This window comes from Balaenoptera borealis, assembly GCF_965194805.1.
Source record: "Balaenoptera borealis genome assembly, chromosome: 13".
NCBI classification, from domain to species: domain Eukaryota; kingdom Metazoa; phylum Chordata; class Mammalia; order Artiodactyla; family Balaenopteridae; genus Balaenoptera; species Balaenoptera borealis.
Window position 1 is genome coordinate 13,466,176 of NC_138870.1, and position 26,545 is coordinate 13,492,720.

Sequence of the window (26,545 nt, forward strand, 5' to 3'; positions counted from 1 at the left end):
TACACAATCCACGCCAAAATCTATGTATGCCCTTCTATGTTACCATTATATCAATAGGATTTGGGTACCAATAATACCAAGTCTTCAGTCTAGAAGAACAATTACTTACATAAGTTTTGAAACATTCCACTGGTCCAGATACATTTATGTCAGTCTCACTTGTTTTTTAGTTCTAAAGCATTGGAAACATCTCACAGAACTGCAAAAACACCAAAATGATACTGCCCTGGACACAGTCCTTGGGGGAGAAAAACACACATAACATTTCCTTCTTCAAAATAACAAGCAATTAAACTGAATCTTGCTGTTTGCTTCCTTTTGAGTAATCTAGACTGGAAAGAGTTCAAATATCTGACTCTCGCAGGATTTTGCTTCCAGTAGAAAGATCATCCTTTAATATGCCACGTCAGCTAATAAGTGTTTCCTCATATCTATAACTGACTCATAGAAACTAGCTTAAATATTAAATGACTGCCTATTTCTAGTTCTAAACATTTGAAAAAGAAATTCCTACTTAGCTAAGGAGGCAGAATAAGCACTTTGAAAAGAGTCATACCACCCTGACTTTCAGATTATAAAGGGGAAATGTAAGAAGGGGAAATTTATCCCAGAAGGGTGAGGCCCTTAAAGCAGCAGCCTCAGGAAATATATTTCCAGTGTTAATACCACTCTGGAGGTGCTGAAGATTCAGGGGTGCTTTTGGAAGCCTGCATGCTAGTGCGATTTAGGGGGCAAGAGAGAGTCCTCCTGCTTCCTTACATGATACCATTTACCCAAGGGATACAGTGAATGAAATTCCTACCACTGGAAATTTATTCTTTTGAATTAAGCATTTTCATCCCTAGGAACCACATTTAAACTACAAACACTTGTGGGAGTAATAATGTATTATGTCATCAACACTTAAGTATAACTTATCAGATACTTTCTCCTAAGAGATGAGAAATCTAGGGTAATGTGAGAACATTGCCGATGAAGTCAGTATGCCCAGAAATGTAAGAAATCTGCCCAGAAATGGAGCAGTAGCAAACTACTGAAGAAAAAATTTGCCTGCTTGATACTTTTACATATGAAAAGATATATTCAGTTATTAATAATTGCTGAAATTATGAAAGGAATTCCAGCTTACAGATGGAATGATTACTTATTAGAGGCAGACATTCTATACAGTGAGCAAAACCACTTAAGAAATTCACTCAGTATTTTCTGTCTACACCTTCCAGGGGTTGTGCTTCACATGAAGGCATATGTAAGAAACACCATGGTTTCTCTCCTTCAGGAGCACTTAGCTGAGCGAGACATATACAAAGAGATAATTACAATGCAACTTAGTAAATGCTACTGTCTTGTTATAAACAATGTACAATTCTGTGAAACCATCAACCTAGGGCAGCTGCCAGTAGGTTTCATCTGGGAGGAGACAGTAGAACCAGGTGTTGAAAGACACAGGAGTGTGTCAATCAGCACATCTACGGGTAGGAGGGGACATTCCAGGCATATGCAAAGCACGGTACGTGGAAGGGCATGGTTTTTAGGGAACAGTGAGATATTCAGTGTGGCTGCAACACAGGGTATATGAAAGATGATGTGGCAGAGAAGAGCTTGACACGAGGTTGTGAGGGGCCTGGCAGATCATGTAAAGGAATTTAGACTCAGTCTTTATGGAAGCAGCAAACCAGTGGAGGCAGTAACAGTCATATTACTAATTTTAATAAAATCACTATGGGGGCATTCTGGAGGGTAGACTAGATTAAGAAGCAAGGTTGACTAATTTTGAGATAATTTTATCTGTTTCTTTCATTCCTATGGGAATCTCCCCAATTGTAGTCTGCTCTACATATATATATATATATATTTTTTTTTTTTGGAAAAATTAAGACTCACCTATGTCATTCTCATAATGTCTTCAGACTTTTGAATTCCCCAAGGAGAAGCAGGAAGATAGTGTAACTCAGCGGTCCCCAACCTTTCTGGCACCAGGGACTGGTTTCGTGGAAGACAATTAATTCTTCCACGGACGGGGCGGTGGGGGAGGGATGGTTCAGGCGGTAACGCGAGCAATGGGGAGCGATGGGGAGCGGCAGATGAAGCTCCGCTAACTCTCCCGCTGCTCACCTCCTGCTGTGCGACCCGGTTCCTAACAGGGGGGTTGGGGACCCCACTTTAACTAATTTAAAATGTGCCTACCAATAACCTATAAGGACACAGCTCACATTTTCTAGAGTTATTAGTTACGTAAGAAGCCCAAGGGAGCTATATTCATCCTACTTTAGAAAAGTTCATTTTAAAAATTCAGAGACTGGGAGTTCCCTGGTGACTTGACTTAGTGGTTAGGATTCCAGGTTTTCACTACTGTGGGCCCAGGTTCAATCCCTGGTTGGGGAACTGACATCCCACAAGCCATGCAGCGTGGCAAAAAAAAAAAAAAAAAAAAAGTCCAGAGACTTAAGAGAATTGAAGATTGGTTTTTACCTTTCATTTAAAACATTCCTTTAACGGTGTGGCCATTGTGGAAAACGATATGGCAGTTCCTCAGAAAAATTAAACACAGAATTACCATGTGTTCCAGCAATTCCACCTTTGGGTGTAGACCCAGAACTGAAAGCAGGAACTCAAACAGATACTTGTACGCTCACAGTCAAAGCAGCATTATTCACAACAGCCAAAGGGTGGAAGCAAGCCAAGTGCACATCGACGGATGAATGGATAAGTGAAATGTGGTCTATATATACAGTGGAATATTATTCAGCCTTTAAAAGGAAGGAAATTCTAATACATGCTACAACACGGATGAAGCTTGAGGCTGTTAAGCCAAGTAAAATAAGCCAGTCACCAAAGGTCAAATACTGTATGATTCTACTTCTATGACGTACCTAGAGTAGTGACATTCATGGAGATAGAAAGGAGAATGGCGGTTGCCAGGGGCTGGCGGGGTACAGGGGGTGAGTAGTCATCCTCTAATGAGTATGGAACCGTCTGTGAAGATATCAAAGTTCTGAAGATGGATGGTACTGACAGTTGCACAACAATGTGAAGGTACTTGATGCCCATGAATTTACACCACAGGTGATCTGAAGAGTAAATTGTATGTTATATATATTTTACCAGGATAATAAAAAAAGTAAATGAGGAAGGAATAAACCGCTGAATGTCTGTGAGGCCATTAGGTATGGTTGCCTGGCCTGTAATGCTAGATCTTACTGCAGCTGCCTCTGTAGTGGAGAATGCACCAGGGCATCAGGGGTTTCTGGGGCAAACACACACACACACACACACACACACACACACACACACACACACGAATTAAAACCATCCTTACAATGCTTTGTGTGTATGTGTGTGATCATACAAATATATACATACACATGTGTATATATACATATTTTGATTTGAGGTAAATTAGATTATCATATATTCTACTTTAATAAAGATCAAGAGACACAATCCTTAATTTACAAAAGCGATAAACTGAACTCTGTTTTGGGGGGGGAAAAAAAAAGAGAACTGGTCCAGTTTCACCAACTATTGATTTCTTGTCCAGCTCTAACCTTACCTGGCAGCCCCTCTTACAAACACCATTTCTCAGTGACCCTTAATTTTCTCATTACTCAAATGAAGTAGGACTCTATGTCCCACCCACTACACACCAATCTCACAGTATATTAATGGGATAAACTAAGGCAATGTATATATAAAATTATTTTAACATAGAAAATGATTTGGAATAGATATGCTCTTTTACAAAAGGATCATTTGACTTACGAAATGGCTCAAAGAATTTTTTTAAAATTCCTCTGCATTTTTCACTTTTTAAGTAAGCATTCATATAATCTAACATGCATACAAACTTTGAGGAGAACATCCCCTGAACAAAATAAAATACTTCAGTATTCCTAAGGGGGTAAATATATATATATTATTTATATTATATGTAAATAATATATATATAATATATACATATTCAATAAGATGGCTTCAAAGGTCAAACTTTTAAAGTGATAAGATTTAGAGTTTGCTTTTATAATTAATTAGTCCATTATTAAGTTCCATACCAAATATCAAAAGGAATTACAAAATGATATTAACAAAAGTTGACTCATTTAAAATGGGTAAGAAACATGTCTGTAACTTTAAGAAAGTTATCATTAACTTGATGTCTTATGGCAAATCAACTGTTAACTGTAGGAGTTAGTCCCTGGAAATAAGCCAAGTGACATTGACAATATCTAACTCAGTCATTTTAATACTTAAGAAACATTCTGCTTAAAATAAACAACCAAGAGTTTTCCACAAGTCAGTACCACCAATCGCCCTCCCAACATAACTTTGAAAAACATTCTTCAGGGGGCACAGGGGGTGTCTTTTTTCCTCACTGATCAAAACAAAACTCACAACTCTTAGCAAGTATTTACCTTATCTGCTAGCCAATATTTCTCTTTTTGTAAGGAAATAGACTTTTGACATCCAGTATGAAATTCCTCAAACCTCACATTAAACCCCAAAAATCCGATACTGCCAACTGAAGTTCACTAACGTTTAAGCTTAAACAAAGCACAGACAAGTTTATTACTAAATTCTTGTATTATCAGCTGTACAGGTATTGTTTTCACCACTTACGGCTCTTTTTTTGTTAACTCAAAAACTAACATTTCAGAATAACCCTGAAATATTTTCTTTCCTTCTGTCTCCAATTCCCATTCTCTTTCCCACCTAAAGTGACCTTCTTTTTCCTTAATTGTTGTAAACCCCTATTTCACCTCCATCTTATGGTAAATATCTTGTAAAACAGTCCTTCTAAGTCTATTACAACTTTATTTCACCCACTTGGGAAATATGCAACTCTCTCTCCTTCTCTTTCTACTTTATAAATTCCTCAAGGCATCCAACCTGTAAGTGAAATTATCCCAATTTAGAAGTTCAGATTTGATTTTGAAGCATCAAGCTCCACAAATAGGAAGCATTTCAGTATTTAACTTCTTAAATCAAACGTCTAAGCCCGATCATCATGTGTTACTTGGTCACCCGGTGATCACCCAGAGACCCTGGGATCATGTGTTCTAGTACAGAGCACCCTCCCCCCTCAGCTGGTTATTTTCAGAAAAGCAGCTGTATTCATTCTATCTCAGATTCAGTCCTGGCATTGGAATAGTGCCAATTCACTTTCCCTCCTCAGGATCAGATGCGGCTGAAGCGGTCTACATTCCTTTTTCCTGCCTTTTCTGTGCAGACTTTCTCCAGGTCGAGCTCCATTCAGATCCTTTGACAGCGGTTAAGAAGGTTTGGGAAAGCTGGGCTGCCAGTGGCCTAGAGTAACCTAGGATTACCAACAATCTGAGTTGAATGTAATTACGTGAGCTTCAGAGAGGAGGGGAGCAGGCTTCACCCAGGCAATCCCGGTGCTCACAATTACATCATGAATTTCCCAGCGAAATGTCTATTCAGTCTTTGTTCATTCAGTAAACCTTGGTGAGGGCTTACTGTGTGCCAGCAGGTACGTCTGAGGCTGGATAGACAATGATGAACCAACAGATATAACTCCTCTTCTCAGAGTCATTAGGAGATACAATGGCCTTCTGTGATCATCCTTTGAATAAGCCAAGCTCTTTCCATCCTCAAGGCCTATCACACTCTGTCTGGAATAATTATCCTCTTTGTCTTTGGCTGCCTAAATCCTGTATCTCAGCTTAAATGACCTCCTGGGGAACTATTCCTCTGACCCCTCCAATCTGTATTAGATCCCTCATTGCATGTTTTCATTGCACCCTGAAATTTTCTTCATAAAACTTTACAATTAGACATATGAGCCAATATTCGTTTAATAATCTGTTTTTCAAAGATAAACTGCTACCTGGTATACTCTCTATTGACGCAGAATACACTTTCCTATTTTGTACTTTATACTGAGAATATTTTAAGTCTCATCTTTCTTTTAGGTGAATATTATTTTAAGTTTTTAATATGAGGCTTGAATTTTCTGTTCTTTAAATTTTCTCTATAGCTCTATACAATTTATCCAAAAACCTTCCTTCAAATGCAATTTTTATAATAAAATTACACGATTCTCCAACCAATTCTATTTTTTGTGTGTACAACTTGTGTTTTTTTAATATTTTAGATACTGGCTAAAATGACTACAAATGTCTATATCTGATATCTAGATGTTTTCAAGCCAGAATTTTGAATAGACCATACTCAATTTTTACAAATAAAGTTTCTCTACCATATTCTTATCTGGAGAAACCCGGACAAATATGAATCCCACTACTTAATAAATGTGGAGGCTTACTTAGCTTCTATGAGCCTGGTTTCCTCATTTGTAAAGTAGCTATAAAATCTTTCAAGGGTATGAGAAATAAAGTATACAAAGTCCCAAGCAAAATATCATACTAAATAAATACCAATTCCTTCCTACCTGTGGGGAAAAAAAGAAAAGGTACACATTTGAAAATGTAGCCCTCTATGAAATATAATACCAGTTTCCATTACCTAATCTGATTTCCTAAAAGGAAACAAGTCTAACTTTTTCTGCTTTATGGACTATACTTCAGGGCAGGGGTTGACAAACTTGCTGTAAAGAGCCCAGTTGTAAATATCTGGGGTTTGTGGGCCACATATGGTCTCGGTCAATGTTCTTTTTGTTTTTATTTTTAATAATCTACTAAAAATGTAAAAACCATTCTTGGCTTGTAGAGAAACAGACTGGGCACAGTTTGCTAGCCCCCTGCTTTAAATTCGCAGATGCTAATCAATCCTTCCTTATCCTATTACCTGTATAATATTAGGCTCTTAACACTTGACTGAAAAATTGCTCTCTCTACTATTTATCAAATAAACAAACACTAACTCAGTTAACAAACACTTCAGTTTAACAAACACTAATTAAACACTTGTTTATATGAAAGGTGCTATAGGTAGCTGACTGCCTAAAGAAAAAGAGACGCATCACATGTTGTAAAAGAAGTGCCAATAAAGCCTTTTGAAGCTTTCCTCTATTGTCACCTCTCTTCTTCCTCTTTTTTTTTTTCTTTTTGAGGCTGCTACTAATCTGGATTTATAGCATAACCAATTTATGCTTGTGACTTCGGGTTTCTCTTCCTATAATCCTGAGTTGAAATTGGTGCTAGCTTGAGCTCCTTGATGAGAATCTGATTAGGCTTCTTATACCATAGAGTTAGAGGACCCCTACTGCCCATCCTCCATCAGGCTCTGTCCTTCCAATTCTGATATATTGTTATAAATTCACTTGTTTCCCCCCAACTTCCAAAACAATCATTTCTTCTCTTCCCTAGTTCAGCTCACCTGATCTCTAATTGTCCAATTTTTCTCCCTTTGCACGTATAATCCCAATGGAAGAAACTCTGAATTTGGCGTCAGAACTAGTTGTTATTGTTCTGCCTCTGACAAACTGGGCATTTCTTAGCCTGAGTACCTTTGTTTCTTCATCTATCACAGGGGTCAAAAGACGGCCTGTGATGACAATCAGACACAGGTGAGGGCAAAGGAAATAACACATGTGGAAGTTATTTATTTATAATCTACAAAGTACTCTAAGAGACCAGAGATCTCCGGTTCAGAAGTCAGATGTGATTCAAGATCTGGCTCTGCCATTTATGTTTATGAATTATCGACCTTGGGCAAGTTAACTAACCCCTGTAAGCCTCACTTTCTTCATCTGTAAAATAAAGACAGTAATAACATCTACTTTAGAGGGTTCTGTGAGGATTATGTCGCCTAATCCATGCCAAGCACTTATCATAGAGCCAGGCACATAGTAAAGGCTCACAAAATGTTAAACATTATTATTATTTAAGGGTAAGCCACTGGTCCCTGGTCTTTTACGTTCAGTCTCTACGTGCTTCTAAGCATATCTATTTATTCCACAGGTAATTTTATGCCCTTTTTCCACGACACTGGTTAAACAAGTTCTCTGGCATTTTTCTCTGTTGCACTGTGTTCCTCTTACAGGGATTTTTTTTAGTGTCTCTCACCATTCAAAGGGCAGGGAGAGGGAGGGTAGAAATGAAGGAAAGAAAGAGAGAGAACTGTCAGTTCACACGCTGTATGTTATCAATTAGTACAGTCAATTCTGTTATAATGCGGCATAATATGTTCCTGAAAAGTCATGATGCTTTGCAAAATCACGTCATGAAAAGCCCAGGACTTAGGGGAAAAGACAGCTGTCGGTGACACATATAAAAAAGAAAAGAGCCTAGTAAAGACCCTAGCACAGTTTTTCATATGTTAAATGGTTAAAAAAATAAATAAAAACTATAATAAATATAGCATCTTACCTTGCAAAAGACTTGAAGTTTGCTTGCGGAATTGCATGTCCAAGGGTTGCAGCTTGTGAGTTATTGTACAGTGGTAGAAAAAGGGTTATCTGAAATTGGAGGGAAAGTTATGAAAACGAGATATGGGTGGTTGTGATTCATGATATGCAGTGAAGTCAGGGAGCTGGAAGGCGTCTGAGGTGTGCGCATGTGCATTTTGTCTATTCCTATGTGGCTCAGTTCAGCTAGGTGAAATGGCCTGTGTTCACCAACTAGGTGAAAATAAAATAAAATCACACATAACAAATGTGAAATTTACATTCTACTCAAATTGTTCCCTAATATTAATAATGTAGGAATAAATTCTCATTTTCAAAACAAGCATGATAGCAGAACTGACTGTATTTATCCCCGAACTGTGAACTCCTGAAAAACATTCTCTGACTCAGAACCATAGTCACTATTTCCAAAGTCTGTGTTACCCTTCAATTTCCTATCAGCCCAAAGGCTTTACCTAGAAAAAGTTGTTCTTTCCTTGTCAGTATTAAGATACTACACATAATGTAAATCATTTTTAAACTGCATCTTTGATTGTTTCTTCAGCTTTCCCTGCTGGGGAGATGATGTCCTATCCCCAAACATCCATTCCAACAGAGGAATAAAATGCCTGGTAGTCAATTACTCACTGCCATGCCATGATATTTATTCAGTTGCCAAATATTTACAATGAGCATCTACTAAATACATGGAAACATAGGAGATACAAGGTGAAACCACATCCAACCCATCATAGTAAGAGACAGAGACTCGGCTCAGTGGATCATTCAAAGTTAGGCTATGCTACAAAGGAGGTGTAAAATATTACAACACATGTAAAAATAACGGTAACACAAGACAGAACATGAAGCAACTTAAGAAAATATAGCAAGTACAAAACAGATTACTTTCAATGTTGGAAGAGGGGACCAGGAGAAATTTAATGGGCCTGATTAGTAGACCTTAAGGACGAGGTAAATTTTGCATATGAGGGAGAGACTTTCTTATTGCGGCATGAGTGAAGGAAAAAGCAGGACATGGAGGTGTAAAGCATAAAGATCAATAAGTGTAGGCCAGGGACTTCCCTGGCAATCCAGTGGTTAAGAACCTGTGCTTCCACTGCAGGGGGCACAGATCCCTGGTCAGGGAACTAAGATCCCGCATGCTGCATGGTGTGGCCAAAATAAAAAATAAAAATTGAAAAAAAAAAAAAAAAAAAGAAGTATAGGCCATAAATTAAGATACATGACTACAAGTGATAAGTTACGTACCGGACTTTGAATTTGATATGATGGGAAATGGGAAAGCCACAGACAATTTTTAACCAGAAGAGTGCAACAACAGCTATGAATGGGCAATGGGGAGCCCAAAGGGCTTTCAGAGATCCTGAATACGTTAAGAGACTTCATTCAGAGTCTTTGGACACCATGCCAGAGCAACAGGAGGGCTTCCTCAACTACAATCCCAGGCTTTGTGTCCAAGATTGATATTCATGGCTCTACTTAATGGATACTAACTGTGTCATTCTGTCTGGCAAGTTGTATAAAAAAGTGGGGGAAAAAAAAGAAAAATTACCTACAAAATGAAGAAAAAGTATTTTTTAGAAACAATGAAGGAAGACAAAGAATGCAATGCAACCTACAGTAATAATAATATTGTCAGATATTTAAATCTGACCATTAGGATCATGTAAATAGTGAAGTTAAATAATATGGTTCTGAGTTACATCTAAACATCTGACACAATGTATTTTTAAGATTCAAGAAACTGTATACCAATGTTCCTAAAAGCAAGGCATTCTTGGACAAATGTTCATGTGAGATCTACAGCAAGCTTAAGAAACATACATGCATTTCAACTGAGATTTTACATTACCAAGTACACAGAGACAATATTTTATAAGTTTCTTTAAAATTTTAGAAAATACATTGAGAATTAAAACTACCACAAGTTTCAGCTAGTCAAATTCCCAAACCTAGTTAGTATATTGTATACAGAAGATTCTCTATACAAAGCCCATAAATTTTAACTAAAATAAGAAGTATAATTTTTCATATAGCTGAAAATATCACTTTAAGTATTCACATGTCAAATTAAACAGTTAAAAACATACACAAACCTCAACTCTAAAATAAAAAAGAAGTTTTAAAGAAAACTTAATGGTTTAATTAAATTAGAACTATCCTATAGGGTAAATGATCAAAAGAATGTATGATAATCTACCTCATTATATCACCTGCACAAAAATTTTATGCAATTCAACTAAGCTATTATTTAAAAATCTAAAATATAATGAGCTGACTTGGAGTCCCTTAAACCTCCAAGGCAGTTTCCTTAAGTAAACTTCATACCTACCTTGATGAATTAATGACACATGATTTCACTGAAAAATAAACCAAAAAGGAGACCTCTTTACACAATTTATTTCAGAATTATTTACATAGAAAATGAGTCTAAACATCTTATCCTCTCCAGAGTCATTTCCTCTTATATGCAATTTACTTAAACTAAAGAAACTCTTTCCAAGTTTAGCTTCTGAAAACCAAAAACCTCCTTTAAAACACTCTAGGGGTGGGTGCCAGAGCTTCGGATGCAGAAAATGCTTTTAAAGTGAGACTTAGTCTCAGAACAGCTCCGGGAGGTAAAGCATATGCCTGGGATACAAGTGAAGAATATCTCTTCAAAGCGATGGTGGCTTTCTCCATGAGAAGAGTTCCCAACAGAGAAGCAACTGATTTGAGCCGTGTGGATGAAAGGCTCTTGGTGCTCCAGCCAGGTATCAGGGCTGTGCCTCTGCAGTGGGAGAGCCAACTTCAGGACACTGGTCCACAAGAGACCTTCCAGCTCCACGTAATACCAAACGGCGAAAATCTCCCAGAGATCTCCTTCTCAACACCATGACCCAGCTTCACCCAATGACCAGCAAGCTACAGTGCTGGACACCCTATGCCAAACAACTAGCAAGACAGGAACACAGTCCCATCCATTAGCAGAGAGGCTGCCTAAAATCATACTAAGGCCACAGACACCCCAAAACACACCACCAGACGTGGACCTGCACACCAGAAAGACAAGATCCAGCTTCATCCATCAGAACACAGGCACTAGTCCCCTCCACCAGGAAGTCTACACAACCCACTGAACCAACCTTAGCCACTGGGGACAGACACCAAAAACAACGGGAACTACGAACCTGCAGCCTGTGAAAAGGAGACCCCAAACACAGTAAGATAAGCAAAATGACAAGACAGAAAAACACACAGCAGATGAAGGAGCAAGGTAAAAACACACCAGACCTAACAAATGAAGAGGAAATAGGCAGTCTACCTAAAGAATTCAGAATAATGATAGTAAAGATGATCAAAAGTCTTGGAAATAGACAAAATGCAAGACACATTTAACAAGGATGTAGAAGAACTAAAGAGGAACCAAGCAACGATGAACAACACAATAAATGAAATTAAAAATACTCTAGAAGGGATCAATAGCAGAATAACTGAGGCAGAAGAACAGATAAGTGACCTGGAAGATAAAATAGTGGAAATAACTACTGCAGAGCAGAATAAAGAAAAAAGAATGAAAAGGACTGGGGACAGTCCCAGAGACCTCTGGGACAACATTAAATGTACCAACATTCCAATTATAGGGGTCCCAGAAGAAGAAGAGAAAAAGAAGGGGACTGAGAAAGTATTTGAAGAGATTATAGTTGAAAACTTCCCTAATATGGGAAAGGAAATAGTTAATCAAGTCCTGGAAGCACAGAGAGTCCCATACAGGATAAATCCAAGGAGAAACACGCCAAGACACATATTAATCAAACTATCAAAAATTAAATATAAAGAAAACATATTAAAAGCAGCAAGGGAAAAAAAACAAATAACACACGAGGGAATCCCCATAAGGTTAACAGCTGATCTTTCAGCAGAAACTCTGCAAGCCAGAAGGCAGGGGCAGGACATATTTAAAGTAGTGAAGGAGAAAAACCTACAACCAACATTACTCTACCCAGCAAGGATCTCATTCAGATTTGATGGAGAAATTAAAACCTTTACAGACAAGCAAAAGCTTAGAGAGTTCAGCACCACCAAACCAGCTTTACAACAAATGCTAAAGGAACTTTTCTAGGCAAGAAACACAAGAGAAGGAAAACGTCAACAATAACAAACCCAAAACATTGAAGAAAATGGGAATAGGAACATACATATCGATAATTACCTTAAATGTAAATGGATTAAATGCTCCCACCAAAAGACATAGACTGGCTGAATGGATACAAAAACAAGACCCGTATATATGCTGTCTACAAGAGACCCACTTCAGACCTAGGGACACATACAGACTGAAAGTGAGGGGAAGGAAAAAGATATTCCATGCAAATGGAAATCAAAAGAAAGCTGGAGTAGCAATTCTCATATCAGACAAAATAGACTTTAAAATAAAGACTATTACAAGAGACAAAGAAGGACACTATATAATGATCAAGGGATCAATCCAAGAAGAAGGTATAACAATTGTAAATATTTATGCACCCAATATAGGAGCACCTCAATACATAAGGCAAATACTAACAGCCATAAAAGGGGAAATCGACAGTAACACAATCATAGTAGGGGATTTTAACACCCCACTTTCACCAATGGACAGATCATCCAAAATGAAAATAAATAAGGAAACACAAGCTTTAAATGATACATTAAACAAGATGGATTTAATTGATATTTATAGGACATTCCACCCAAAAACAACAGAATACACATTTTTCTCAAGTGCTCATGGAACATTCTCCAGGATAGATCATATCTTGGGTCACAAATCAAGCCTTGGTAAATTTAAGAAAATTGAAATCGTATCAAGTATCTTTTCCGACCACAATGCTATAAGACTAGATATCAATTACAGGAAAAGATCTATAAAAAATACAAACACATGGAGGCTACACAATACACTACTTAATAACGAAGTGATCACTGAAGAAATCAAAGGGGAAATCAAAAAATACCTAGAAACAAATGACAATGGAGACACGACGACCCAAAACCTATGGGATGCAACAAAAACAGTTCTAAGAGGGAAGTTTATAGCAATACAAGCCTACATCAAGAAACAGGAAACATCTCGAATAAACAGCCTAACCTTGCACCTAAAGCAATTAGAGAAAGAAGAACAAAAAAACCCCAAAGTTAGCAGAAGGAAAGAAACCATAAAGATCAGATCAGAAATAAATGAAAAAGAAATGAAGGAAACGATAGCAAAGATCAATAAAACTAAAAGCTGCTTCTTTGAGAAGATAAACAAAATTTATAAACCATTAGCCAGACTCATCAACAGAAAAAGGGAGAAGACTCAAATCAATAGAATTAAAAATGAAAAAGGAGAAGTAACAACTGACACTGCAGAAACACAAACGATCATGAGAGATTACTACAAGCAACTCTATGCCAATAAAATGGACAACCTGGAAGAAATGGACAAATACTTAGAAATGTACAACCTGCTGAGACTGAAACAGGAAGAAATAGAAAATATGAACAGACCAATCACAAGCACTGAAACTGAAACTGTGATTAAAAATCTTCCAACAAACAAAAGCCCAGGACCAGATGGCTTCACAGGCGAATTCTATCAAACATTTAGAGAAGAGCTAACACCTATCCTTCTCAAACTCTTCCAAAATATTGCAGAGGGAGGAACACTCCCCAACTCATTCTATGAGGCCACCGTCACCCTGATACCAAAACCAGACAAAGATGTCACAAAGAAAGAAAACTACAGGCCAATATCACTGATGAACATAGATGCAAAAATCCTCAACAAAATACTAGCAAACAGAATCCAACAGCACATTAGAAGGATCATACACCATGATCAAGTGGGGTTTATTCCAGGAATGCAAGGATTCTTCAATATATGCAAATCAATCAACGTGATACACCATATTAACAAATTGAAGGAGAAAAACCATATGATCATCTCAATAGATGCAGAGAAAGCTTTCGACAAAATTCAACACCCATTTATGATTAAAGCCCTGCAGAAAGTAGGCATAGAGGGAACTTTGCTCAACATAATAAAGGCCATATATGACAAACCCACAGCCAACATCATCCTCAATTGTGAAAAACTGAAACCATTTCCACTAAGATCAGGAACAAGACAAGGTTGCCCACTCTCACCACTATTATTCAACATAGTTTTGGAAGTTTTAGCCACAGCAATCAGAGAAGAAAAAGAAATAAAAGGAATCCAAATCGGAAAAGAAGAAGTAAAGCTGTCACTGTTTGCAGATGACACAATACTATACATAGAGAATCCTAAAGATGCTACCAGAAAACTACTAGAGCTAACCAATGAATTTGGTAAAGTAGCAGGATACAAAATTAATGCACAGAAATCTCTTGCATTCCTACACACTAATGATGAAAAATCTGAAAGTGAAATTAAGAAAACACTCCCATTTACCATTGAACAAAAAGAATAAAATATCTAGGAATAAACCTACCTAAGGAGACAAAAGACCTGTATGCAGAAAATTATAAGACACTGATGAAAGAAATTAAAGATGATACAAATAGATGGAGAGATATACCATGTTCCTGGATTGGAAGAATCAACATTGTGAAAACGATTCTACTACCCAAAGCAATCTACATTTTCAGTGCAATCCCTATTAAGCTACCACTGGCATTTATCACAGAACTAGAAGAAAAAATTTCACAATTTGTATGGAAACACAAAAGACCCCGAATAGCCAAAGCAATCTTGAGAAAGCAAAATGGAGCTGGAGGAATCAGGCTCCCTGACTTCAGACTATACTACAAAGCTACAGTAATCAAGACAGTATGGTACTGGCACAAAAACAGAAATATAGATCAATGGAACAGGATAGAAAGCCCAGAGATAAACCCACGCACATATGGTCACCTTATCTTTGATAAAGGAGGCAAGCATATACAGTGGAGAAAAGACAGCCTCTTCAATAAGTGGTGCTGGGAAAACTGGATAGGTACATGTAAAAGTATAAAATTAGGGCTTCCTTGGTGGCGCAGTGGTTGAGAATCTGCCTGCTAATGCAGGGGACACGGGTTCGAGCCCTGGTCTTGGAAGATCCCACATGCTGCGGAGCAACTAGGCCCGTGAGCCACAACTACTGAGCCTGCCTGTCTGGAGCCTGTGCTTCGCAACGAGAGAGGCCACGATGGTGAGAGGCCCGCGCACCGCGATGAAGAGTGGTCCCCGCTTGCCACAACTAGAGAAAGCCCTAGCACAGAAACGAAGACCCAACACAGCCAAAAATAAAATTAATTAATTAATTAGTTTAAAACAAAAAAGATTAAAAAAAAAAGTATAAAATTAGGACACTCCCTAACACCATACACAAAAATAAACTCAAAATGGATTAAAGACCTAAATGTAAGGCCAGACACTATCATACTCTTAGAGGAAAACATAGGCAGAACACTCTATGACATAAATCACAGCAAGATCCTTTTTGACCCACCTCCTAGAGAAATGGAAATAAAAACAAAAATAAACAAATGGAACCTAATGAAACTTTCGCACAGCAAAGGAAACCATAAACAAGACAAAAAGACAACCCTCAGAATGGGAGAAAATATTTGCAAATGAAGCAACTGACAAAGGATTAATCTCCAAAATTTACAAGCAGCTCATGCAGCTCAATAACAAAAAAACAAACAACCCAATCCAAAAATGGGCAGAAGACCTAAATAGACATTTCTCCAAAGAAGATATACAGATTGCCAACAGACACATGAAAGAATGCTCAATGTCACTGATCATTAGAGAAATGCAAATCAAAACTACAATGAGATATCATCTCACACCGGTCAGAATGGCCATCATCAAAAAAATCTAGAAACAATAAATGCTGGAGAGGGTGTGCAAAAAAGGGAACACTCTTGCACTGTTGGTGGGAATGTAAATTGATACAGCCACTATGGAGAACAGTATGGAGGTTCCTTAAAAAACTAAAAATAGAACTACCATACGACCCAGCAATCCCACTACTGGGCATATACCCTGAGAAAACCATAATTCAAAAAGAGTCATGTACCAAAATGTTCACTGCAGCTTTATTTACAATAGCCAGGACATGGAAGCAACCTGAGTGTCCATCATCGGACGAATGGATAAAGAAGATGTGGCACATATATACAGTGGAATATTACTCAGCCATAAAAAGAAACGAAATTGAGTTATTTGTAGTGAGGTGGATGGAGTTAGAGTCTGTCATACAGAATGAAGTAAGTCAGAAAGAGAAAAACAAATACAGTATGCTAACACATATATACGGAATCTAAGGGGAAAAAAAAAAAAGGTCATGAAGAACCTAGTGGTAAGACAGGAATAAAGACACAGACCTACTAGAGAATGGACTTGAGGATATGGGGAGGGGGAAGGGTAAGCTGTGGCAAAGTGAGAGAGTGGCATGGACATATATACACTACCAAATGTAAAATAGATAGCTAGTGGGAAGCAGCCGCATAGCACAGGGAGATCAGCTCGGTGCTTTGTGACCACGTAGAGGGGTGGGAGAGGGAGGGTGGTAGGGAGAGAGATGCAAGAGGGAAGAGATATGGGAACATATGTATATGTATAACTGATTCACTTTGTTATAAAGCAGAAACTAACACACCATTATAAAGCACTTATACTGCAATAAAGATGTTAAAAAAAAAAAAACTCTAGATACAGTAGGTACATGTATATCCTTCTTAAGGTGAGAATAGGTGTGTCAAAAGACAATATATTTTACATACCATTCCCAGAGTATGATTCCCAGAGTATGTATGAAATTTGTACTAAAAGTGATTCTGACATTTGCCTTGGAATTTTGGCCTGTAAAGCTGACAAAAGCTTTGTAGCAAGGGTAAAAATATATCAATCCATAAACATCTCAAGGAACCTCATTTTTTTTAGCTGACAAAAAGCTGCAAACAATGCTTGTATAAGTAGTTCAAACTTGTGTGAATTGATAATACTCCTTATGGTGTAGAGAGTCTCAATAAATAATAGACACATTACAGGAAAATGAACATAGCCAAGAATCCATTTCCAAAAGGATCAATACAGCCATAACCATGGTACCCAAACTCAAGAAGGCATTACATTTACCAGCACCAAAACAGTGATGTAATCAGTTATTTACTTTTGTTATGTACTACATTGTGATACACTATTATTAGCTCTCCTTTGTTTTTCTGTGGTATAAATCTTAATTTATACTTGCACTTAATTATTAGTAAGAGAACAAAAAGGCTCCTCCTGAATATTAAATGTAACAAATAAATCGATAAGAACTACAAAAATAGTAGATCTCTACATATTGAGAATTATATATATTTGCCATTAAGCTCAAATTTTTTATTTAAAACACCCTACATATAAAATTATGGTGTGTTATGAAAGTTTTATAAAAAATTATGGATTTTTGGAAAGAGTTGTCTTTTGAAAAATTCCATTAGTTGACTATTAAAACATTTACAAGATCCATTAATATACATGGATTTAAAAAAAAAAACAAACTTTAAATACACATATTCACTACTTTTTTTGGTCCCAAGCAAAATGTTTACACAGAAATTTGGCAGTGTTAAGTCTGTGGACTCAAAGCCAATAACAACCTAAGAAAACTGAACTTGGTAATAAGCACATTTTCATAGTACAACTAACGATGTATAACAATCCAAAGCAGTTAATATTTATAGGATAATCAGAGTATTTTGCATACCAGATTAATTTTAAAGCAATTTTAAGAAAACATGATATATCTGTGCTTTCCCAACTGTTAACAGTCAACAGATTTCTTCTTAGCTATAATTGGGGTGGGGGGTGGGGAATTAGTCCCTTAAACATCATGACCTAAGGGGAGGAAATCCTGTATATCCCCATCTCTGTAAGCAAGAAGCCAGGAGGCAGGAGGCAGCACCCTGTGGCACCTGGAGTACCAATTTCACCAAGTTCAGAATCCACTTGGAATTCCAAATGGGAATTTACAATATTGTCAAAGGGCTTACTGGGACTAAAAGCATTACCACATGTTTCAAGGTCTACAAATATCCTCCATGATAATTACGCCTTTGAGAGCCCTCCTTAGCAAAGAAAACATTCACAAACTCAAACTTACCTACCCTCACAATCCAGGCAGAGCTCCCCTGAGCGATCCTCCAGGCAATACTGAGAGGACATTCCTCTCTGTTCACTCTTGGTGCCAAGTGACCTTTGGCACATGAACATAAGAAAGGGTGGGGCTCGGAGCTTCAGTTTCGACATTGTGCTACACTGAACAAAGTTTCTCTGGTTTCTCCAGGGCGTTAACTAAGACTTCCTCTTCTTGTTAAGTAAGAAAACACAGCCACTACTACATTTCCAGCTCTTCCCTAAAGTGGTAAAGCTTTAAATGGCACAAATACCGATGGGGAAATTACTAGGTGCTCTAAATTTAAACTAATGCCATACAGGTGGGCTATTATTACTCCCATTTTAAAGAGGTGATATCTGAGGAATAGAGGTTAATAAGTAACTTGTGGGAATTCCAGGTGCCACAATACGGTCAACTGAGCTAATGAAGAAGACTTTCCACCATAAATAAACAACACAGAAAAGATGAGAAAGAGTAACACATTTTAAAAATTAAATACACAGTTCCACTTGCAGTAAAGAAAACCCCCCTGGTGCCAAACCAAAGCTAGGACTGATGGCCAAAGTGGTAGTAAGCACCAAAGCAAATATTGCCAGCTGTAGCCACCAGGAAGAATCACTGGAGTCTCTTATAGCGCCTAGGTCTAATTGAAATTGGTAAGATGCCCACCTCAAGGAATGGGATCAGAAGAAAGTTCTCTCTCAGGAGAGCAGAGTTAGGCGAAGTTTCTGGCCCGGCTTTTCTTCAACACAGGATACAACCTATCCAACCATTTGTAGCAACTCTGACGCCCCTATAGGGACAGAATAAGAGATCTTGGGCACACAAGTTGGGCATAAAGTTGGCTCTGAGGTGCTTCCGTAAAACTGGAGCCATTGTCAAAGGGCTGCGATCACAGTTAAAAAATGGTGAGGGGGACAGGACAAATCCACCCATTGTCTTAGTAAGACTTCAGTGGAGCTTGTCTCTGAGAATCTGGGTGAGAGGGCAGGGGAAACGCTTACAACCAGAAATTAAAACCCTAAGCCTGTGTCACAACAGTTCTGAAGTCTGAATCTTATTTGTATGAGAATCTCCAAGCTTAAGAAATTAAGAAAAAAATGGGTCCTGGGCTTGTGATATCCCTGGAGTATGTGAAATAAACAAACATAAAAATACTTTAAAGTAACACTCCATAAACAAGGCCACGATGGATTTCCACAAGCTAGAAAAACTAAACCAAAACGAAAGCACAAAAGAATCCTCACTGAAAATGACCTTATAATTTAGAAATTACAAAATACGTGAGAAAATGATCTACTGTGATTGAGCATTAGCAAATACATCAAACAGAAAATTTCAAACTCAACTAATGTTTTAATATGCAGATGCCAAAAGAGCATAATTATTAAGAGATGGAAGAAGAAAAAAGCCTATAAATAGGGAACTGAAAAAACAAGCAGGTTTACAACAAACAGAATTTATATGCATATAGATAGGCACATTGCTCTGCATAGAGAACCCAAGAGTTTTCATCAGAATTCTGTAACTTAAAAAGTTTTTTTTATTTTTATTGCATCACAATAAATAGATAGGATTTTTAAACTTGTTTAGAAAAGCACTAATCAATGCCAGAACTCAATGATCTGACAGAACCTACTCACACCAACTTTTCTTCTCTGTCATTTTTCAACCTCCTGGCCACTCTGCCCTACAACTCCTCATTCCTGGAAATTCCAACCCATCCCCCAAGCCATTGGGAAACCTCCAGCACCCTTGCAAAAAAGATGGAGTGGAAACTGTGATGTACTACCCAGATCCCCTTTCACAACTGAAGGATTTCTTCCCCAGATGCTGTAGTACTGCCAGCATACAGGCCTCAGCTATCAGCTCTCTTCAGAATGGCCTTGACTGAAGTCTCCCCTTGCAAGTTCATGCTCCCCTCCCAGGGCAGCCCACATCCAAAGACTGGCTGACACGGGGAATATAAAGGCTTGCGCCCCTCTCTATCTGGAGACGATGGTGACGCACCATCACAGTTTTAGAGCCTCTAGGGGGTCAGATCTCACCAAGACGACAGGGCAGCCTAACTTCCCCTCTGCCCAGTGCTGGCTTCTTCCTTACACTCCACAGCGGTTGATCTCAACAGCACTTTCTAAGAAACTTCCAGGGCACTAATTTCCACCTCAGAGTCTGCATCCTGGGGAACTCAGACTACAACAGAAGAGCATCAGAAAAAAAAAAAAAGGGGGGGCAGGATATGGGGCAGTGCTATCAAGGAAGTGAGAAGAATAAGAAAGCCTTGAAACCAGCCAGGAGAACAGCAGAAAGTACTAATGTAATCTCTTTCTTTGATAGTAGAAGGGAAACCCTTTTTTCAAAATGAACAATATAATCACAAAAATTCCAGCCCAACATATCAGTGTATCTCTGAACTTGACAGTCCAAAAGGCTCTTACGGGGTATTCCAATTCTAGCCCTCATTTTGAAGATAAAGCTCTTAGGCCGTGGATCTGCTAAATGCCAAAACCGTTGCTGCTTAGAAACAGGCCCATTTATTCTTTTAAGACACTTACCTTCCCAATAGCAAGTTAACAGGTACATTTAATACCCTGCTAAAACAAAGTTACCAGCAGTGATGTATATGTGTGTGTGTGTGTGTGTACAATTTCTAGCTTTCTTTAATAGTCATGGGAAAATGTGCAGCAACCAAACCTATAACGTTCCAAATATATATTTTTCATGTCTACTTCTGGTGAGCTGCCCTATCTTAGAAAGGGGAGAGAGTCAACAAAAACCCTTGAGCCTTGCTTAGATTTGTCCCATGTCCCAGTAATATAATTCTGATATGTCTTTTAGTTCTGAATCACTGGTAAAGATGTTAACGATAGTTTTATAAAAGGCTAATCTGATACAGGCTGGTATATGACTAATCATTATCCAGAATACTAATAAAAAAACTGCATGGACGAAAACAATATTCACATGCACACTCAGAACGCCAATGACATGGGACAAATCTAAGCAAGGCTCGTGGGTATTTGTTGCTTCCCTTACCCTTCTAATATAGGGCAGCATACCAGAAGCAGTCATGAGAAATATTATATGTTTGGAATGTGACAGATTTGATTGCTGTACGTTTTTCCATGACTACTGAAGGAAGCTGGAAATTGCGTGCGTGCATGCACACACACACACACACACACACACACACACACACACATACATCTCTACTGGTAACCTTGCCCTACATTCCACACTTTGTAACCACGAATATAGAGGCAGACAAGATAAGTTATAGCAAAACCTATCAAACTAAGCCCACTGGATCCAAAAAGACATGAAGTCATTGACATAAATTGTTAGGACAGCCAAGCAGAATGGGCCAACACTGCCACAATCCACTCATCTTGGAAACCTAAGCAGAACTGCACTCTCAGTTCCTCAATTTGTCTTTCCTTCCTTCCTCTCCTAAGAATCACAATCTGCTGGGTCTAAGCCAACCCTTCTTCTCCTTCTAACTTTAAAACCTTTTTTTAATGGGAGTAAGAAACTAAAGTGCTACAAATATGAGAGAATCCAAAAGAGGTTTCTAAACTCTAAATTGTATATGTCAAATCTCAATTACATACAAGCTAAGGGAGCTGAATTCATATGGGTAGAATGACCAACCAAATGCTTTAACAACTTATCTGGAAAAGGAATGACAGTGCAATATAATTCATACTGGGGGAGAATCATGTCAAATTATTAACATTTTCTAGGCATACAAAAGGGCAAACATGCATGGCATGTGAACGAGAGGAAGAAGCAATTTGTTCATATAAAAAAAAAATCAAATGAGTCACTAGGGGTTTAGAGCTATTGTTTGGACATAGAATCTGGGTTAAAGGTAGAAAACATAAAAAGAGAAGAAACATAAATGGGCACTTCTTGGGGTGAATAAATACAAACAATAGGACCAACAATACTCATTCTTCACATAAGTTATTTAGAAGAGTGAGATCATAATTCAATTTTAAGTCTACAGATGGCTTAAGTCTCTTATTATAAGTTAGGAAAATACTGATTTAAGAAAAATGAACTCATTATTACCGCAAACCAATGTAATTGTATATAAGTGAATAAAATGATAGTTTTGCCTTAAATTGGCAAAGCTTAGTTATATACTTGGGAAACACCACACGAACTTATTTGATTATGGATTTTAAATGTCATTTTCAACCTAGAAATCACTGTAGAGTTCCAATAAGTCACACTTTTATTTGGCAATTTCAATCAAAAATCCAACAAAATTTTGAAAAAAAAAATGGTGAAAACAAAAGAAAAAAGTGATTTCTCGTTCCTATTCATGTCCTATAACCAAAGAGAAGTTGGAAAGTGTAAAGACCTCAGCATCGGGAAACCGAACGCTTGTGTTTATGCCCCAGGTCTGCCACTGAATAGTTCTGTACCTGGGCAGGTAACTTAACCTCCCTCCGGCTCCATTTCCTCACCTGTAAAAGGAGATCAATGAGACCAATTTGTAAACTCTCATTCACATCTATTCTAGAACACTTACCTAATTCAAATTTAAAAATAGAAAATCTACTTAATTAGATTTGGGCTAAAACATAGCAATTAGCAGTTTTACTCTTTTCAACATAAAACGGTAAGTTTTCAGAAAAAAATAAAATTACCAAATAGTCAGAAAACCTAATGATAAATGAGGAAAAATATTAGTTTCACGAGGACATCTATAAATTCACCTCAGAAATTACAAAGAAACACTTTACAGAACCTCCAATTTCTGCTGAAAAATTCCCATTTAAACACAGACTCCGCCGAAACACAATAGGTACAAAGAATTTCTGAGAGGCAGGGAAAATGGAAGCTTTTGGCATGCAGTACCAATATTTCCCATCATTATTAAGATTTCACTTAGAGCTTCCTCATTTCACCTGGCTCGGATGGTGCTGGCATTCCACATAACTGGCTGCGTGAACGCATATCAAAAGAACTGATAGGATGTTCCTTGTAAAACAGCATTTTTTTAAACTTATAACATCATCCCCCAAACCTATGCTTTCCACAAAAAGTTAAAGTCTAAAAAAATGATAGGACTACTTTAGCCTATTAAAATCATGGGTGCCTTGGGATTCTTAAGTGCCATTTGGAAAGAAAAAGACATTTACTAATAAGAGTACCAATCCTTCCCAGAGTACTTTTACCTTAAATCTGTAACAGCCAGGAAATTATCACATTAGCTAGATAACATAACTTAACCTCTCCTAACTATAATCATGTGCTATAGAACCGGGAAGAAAGGGAGGGAGGATGAAAGGGAGGGAGGCAAACCAGCAAATACTGAAAATAACTGTGAATGCTGATAAGGTACTGTCTTACCAAAAAATCAGGAGAAATGCCCAAGTTTCATTTCAAAGCATGTACCCTCTGAAATACTGCAAAGAATCATCCTATATATACTTTAACAAGCTAATACTGAGCAACTAGCCTTGAAAAATTAAATCAGGCAGCATGACAATAAACAGAATGAAATGCCTGTTTTCAGAGCAGCAGTTTAGAGAAAGCTGTGTAAATAGCCGTTAAAATGATACAGCCTATGTCATCCTTCGAAAATAAAACCTGCGATTAAATTTGCACATCAAATGATCCTTGAAGCCTGTATGTTACCAATAAATAGGGGTGGAAGAGGGGGCTTAAATCAGACAAGCCTTGCCAGTGGCACAGAGAGCTGCAGTCTATAAAGAAAAACCCCTGCAGCAAACACCGAAGCCGAATGCAGGAGGCTATATCAGTTTTAAAAGTGATTTAACTTCTTTGAAGATCATTGGACTAGAGTTTGCCCAGTCAGCAGAATTTAGTTATGGCCTTCGGCGGAAAAGTGCTAATACAATGAAGGGTTACCCTGGTTGGGAAAAATATTAAGAGTCACTTTTATTTTCAGTCGATAAAATGCTGATTCTCCAAACCAATTCTTAATCTTTCTTTAGTTTGCAGTTTCAAGACCTTTTAATGATGGCTCTAACACTAGTCTCTAATTCCGCCGTATTCCTGACATGGGACTATGGAAAATAGACTAAATAAACCTATGTCAAGAGTAGCATGTTGGGGGACGGGTAAATAAATTAGAAGTTTGGTATCAGCAGACAAAACTACTATATAGAAAATGGATAAACAACAAGGTCCTACTGTATAGCACAGGGAACTATATTCAATATCTTGTGATAAACTGTAATGGAAAAGAATCTGAAAAAGAATACATATATATGTGTGTGTGTGTGTATATATATAACTGAATCACTTTGCTGTAACTAACTAACACAACGTTGTAAATTAACTATACTTCAATACAAATTTTAAAAAGAGTAGCATGTTGTGGTCAAAAGAGCCATGGATTTGAAACCTACAACCTTAATTTTTTCCCCTGGCTCTACAATTTAGTATTACATGACCTTAAACAAATCATTAGTATAGGCAATAGAATGTAAAGAACTTGACTTTACGTGCAAAACAGGTAAGCCCTGTTACTCACAGCTGTATGACTTTGGCCAAATTACTTCACTAAGTCTTTTTGCTTGTCTATGAAGTGAAAATAACAGAATCTTCTTCATAGAGGCTGAATGAAATAATGCATGTAAAGAGCACAGCACAGTGCCTGATTAACTGTCAGGAATAAATGATAGCTTAAAAAACGTCACTACTTCTCTGAGTTTTCTTTACCTTTTTAAGTAATCTGCCTCAGAAATCAAAATGTTATATCTTAGAATAATTTCCTGTGCTTCACAGTATCTTTATCACATCATTAATTATTTAAGAAAGCTGAGTCTCCTCAATATTAAAAGACCTAAATTTTGTTCACGCTATGTAACCTTCTGTATTTGCCTTTAAAATCTTCTTTTCACTTTGGTTAAATAGGTATTTCATAATGAGCTGTGATCCTATTTGACATTTTTCACAAAAATCCCAAAGTCTTTTAGATCTCAAACTAATTTTGAAGTTTCCCAGAGGGTTCCTGGAAAATCTCAAAGGATTTGTCTCTTATCTTATAAAAGAGAGATGTTAAAATAATTAGGTTTATTTGGAATTTAAATGACATGGGAAGGACTGTAAAATAAGACGTGATGATAAACCCTCATAGGTTCTATGCGTATGGATATATCCTATTAGTATAAGTATTCCAGAAATTGTGTGAAGTTCATAGAAATGTGTCAATAATTTGCCCGAGTATTATCTTAAATTGCTGTATGCCACAGAAATAACTAAATTTCCTTATCAAATGAACTCTCATAAGAACTTTAACCATGACTGTTTTTAAGTCTTTTGTCATTCACAGACAGTTATTGTTTTACTCTGATTCTTCCCTGAAAGTTTTTACAATCAGCTACTGTGAGAACACTCCATAATGGCATAACTTGAATACTTTGAGACCATGCCACTGGACTGTGTAAGAATTTCCAGAACTAATGAAGAAGCTGATGGATTCATAGAACTGCTAACCAAAGATGAAGCAGAACATGGGACTGAATGAACTGATGTGGATGATTATAATTTTTACGACTTTTGTTTGAAGCATTGCTGGTTCTTTAATGTTACATCTTCCAGATGTAAAGAAATCTTTTTCTCTTTACTCTTAAGCTACCTATAATTCACAGGTAATTCATCTGGTAAATTACACCTTTGTTAACAGAATTGAAGCAATTATCTCTTCTCCCTACCTGATCCCTCCAGAATCAGAAAACTCTCCATGAGTGTTCTTATTTTCAAGGCAATATAGTTATTTGCATAAGTTCAATAAGCATCTGTTCTCCTTGTAACGGGACACAATCGTAAACATTGGCTATATTAGCAAGGCTTGGACTGGAATGTCATGTCTGAGAATGATGTGCACAGAATCAGATATGACCAGACAGCCTTAAGGAACTAAGGTTTAATTTAAGGAGCCAATATATGTATAAAGCTCCCCTTCAAAAACCAGCCTGGCACCTTGCTTATAAGGTTCCTGCATAACAGGTGAGTAAGGAAGGTCACTTCCTGGAAGACCCAGGAACCTCGGGATATTTTGGGGACCTCGAGAAGAGTGTAATTCACTCAAGTC

The 26,545-nt window shown here is 37.5% G+C and overlaps 1 protein-coding gene across 12 annotated transcripts in view; it reads right to left on the reverse strand.

Moving 5' to 3' along the window:
- Positions 1–26,545, reverse strand: part of EPS8 (EGFR pathway substrate 8, signaling adaptor) — a 202,136-nt gene that overhangs the window by 103,962 nt on the left and 71,629 nt on the right. For 5 of the 12 annotated variants that reach the window (XM_082351936.1, XM_082351935.1, XM_082351947.1 and 2 more), the window contains exon 2: positions 8,292–8,380. The exons of 2 other annotated variants lie outside the window; for them this stretch is intronic. The gene's annotated coding sequence lies outside the window, so the exon portion shown is untranslated. Of the gene's footprint in view, positions 1–109; positions 287–8,291; positions 8,381–18,453; positions 18,555–26,545 lie in introns of those variants that run through there. 5 more of the 12 variants (XM_082351941.1, XM_082351940.1, XM_082351945.1 and 2 more) reach the window with 5 other exon arrangements.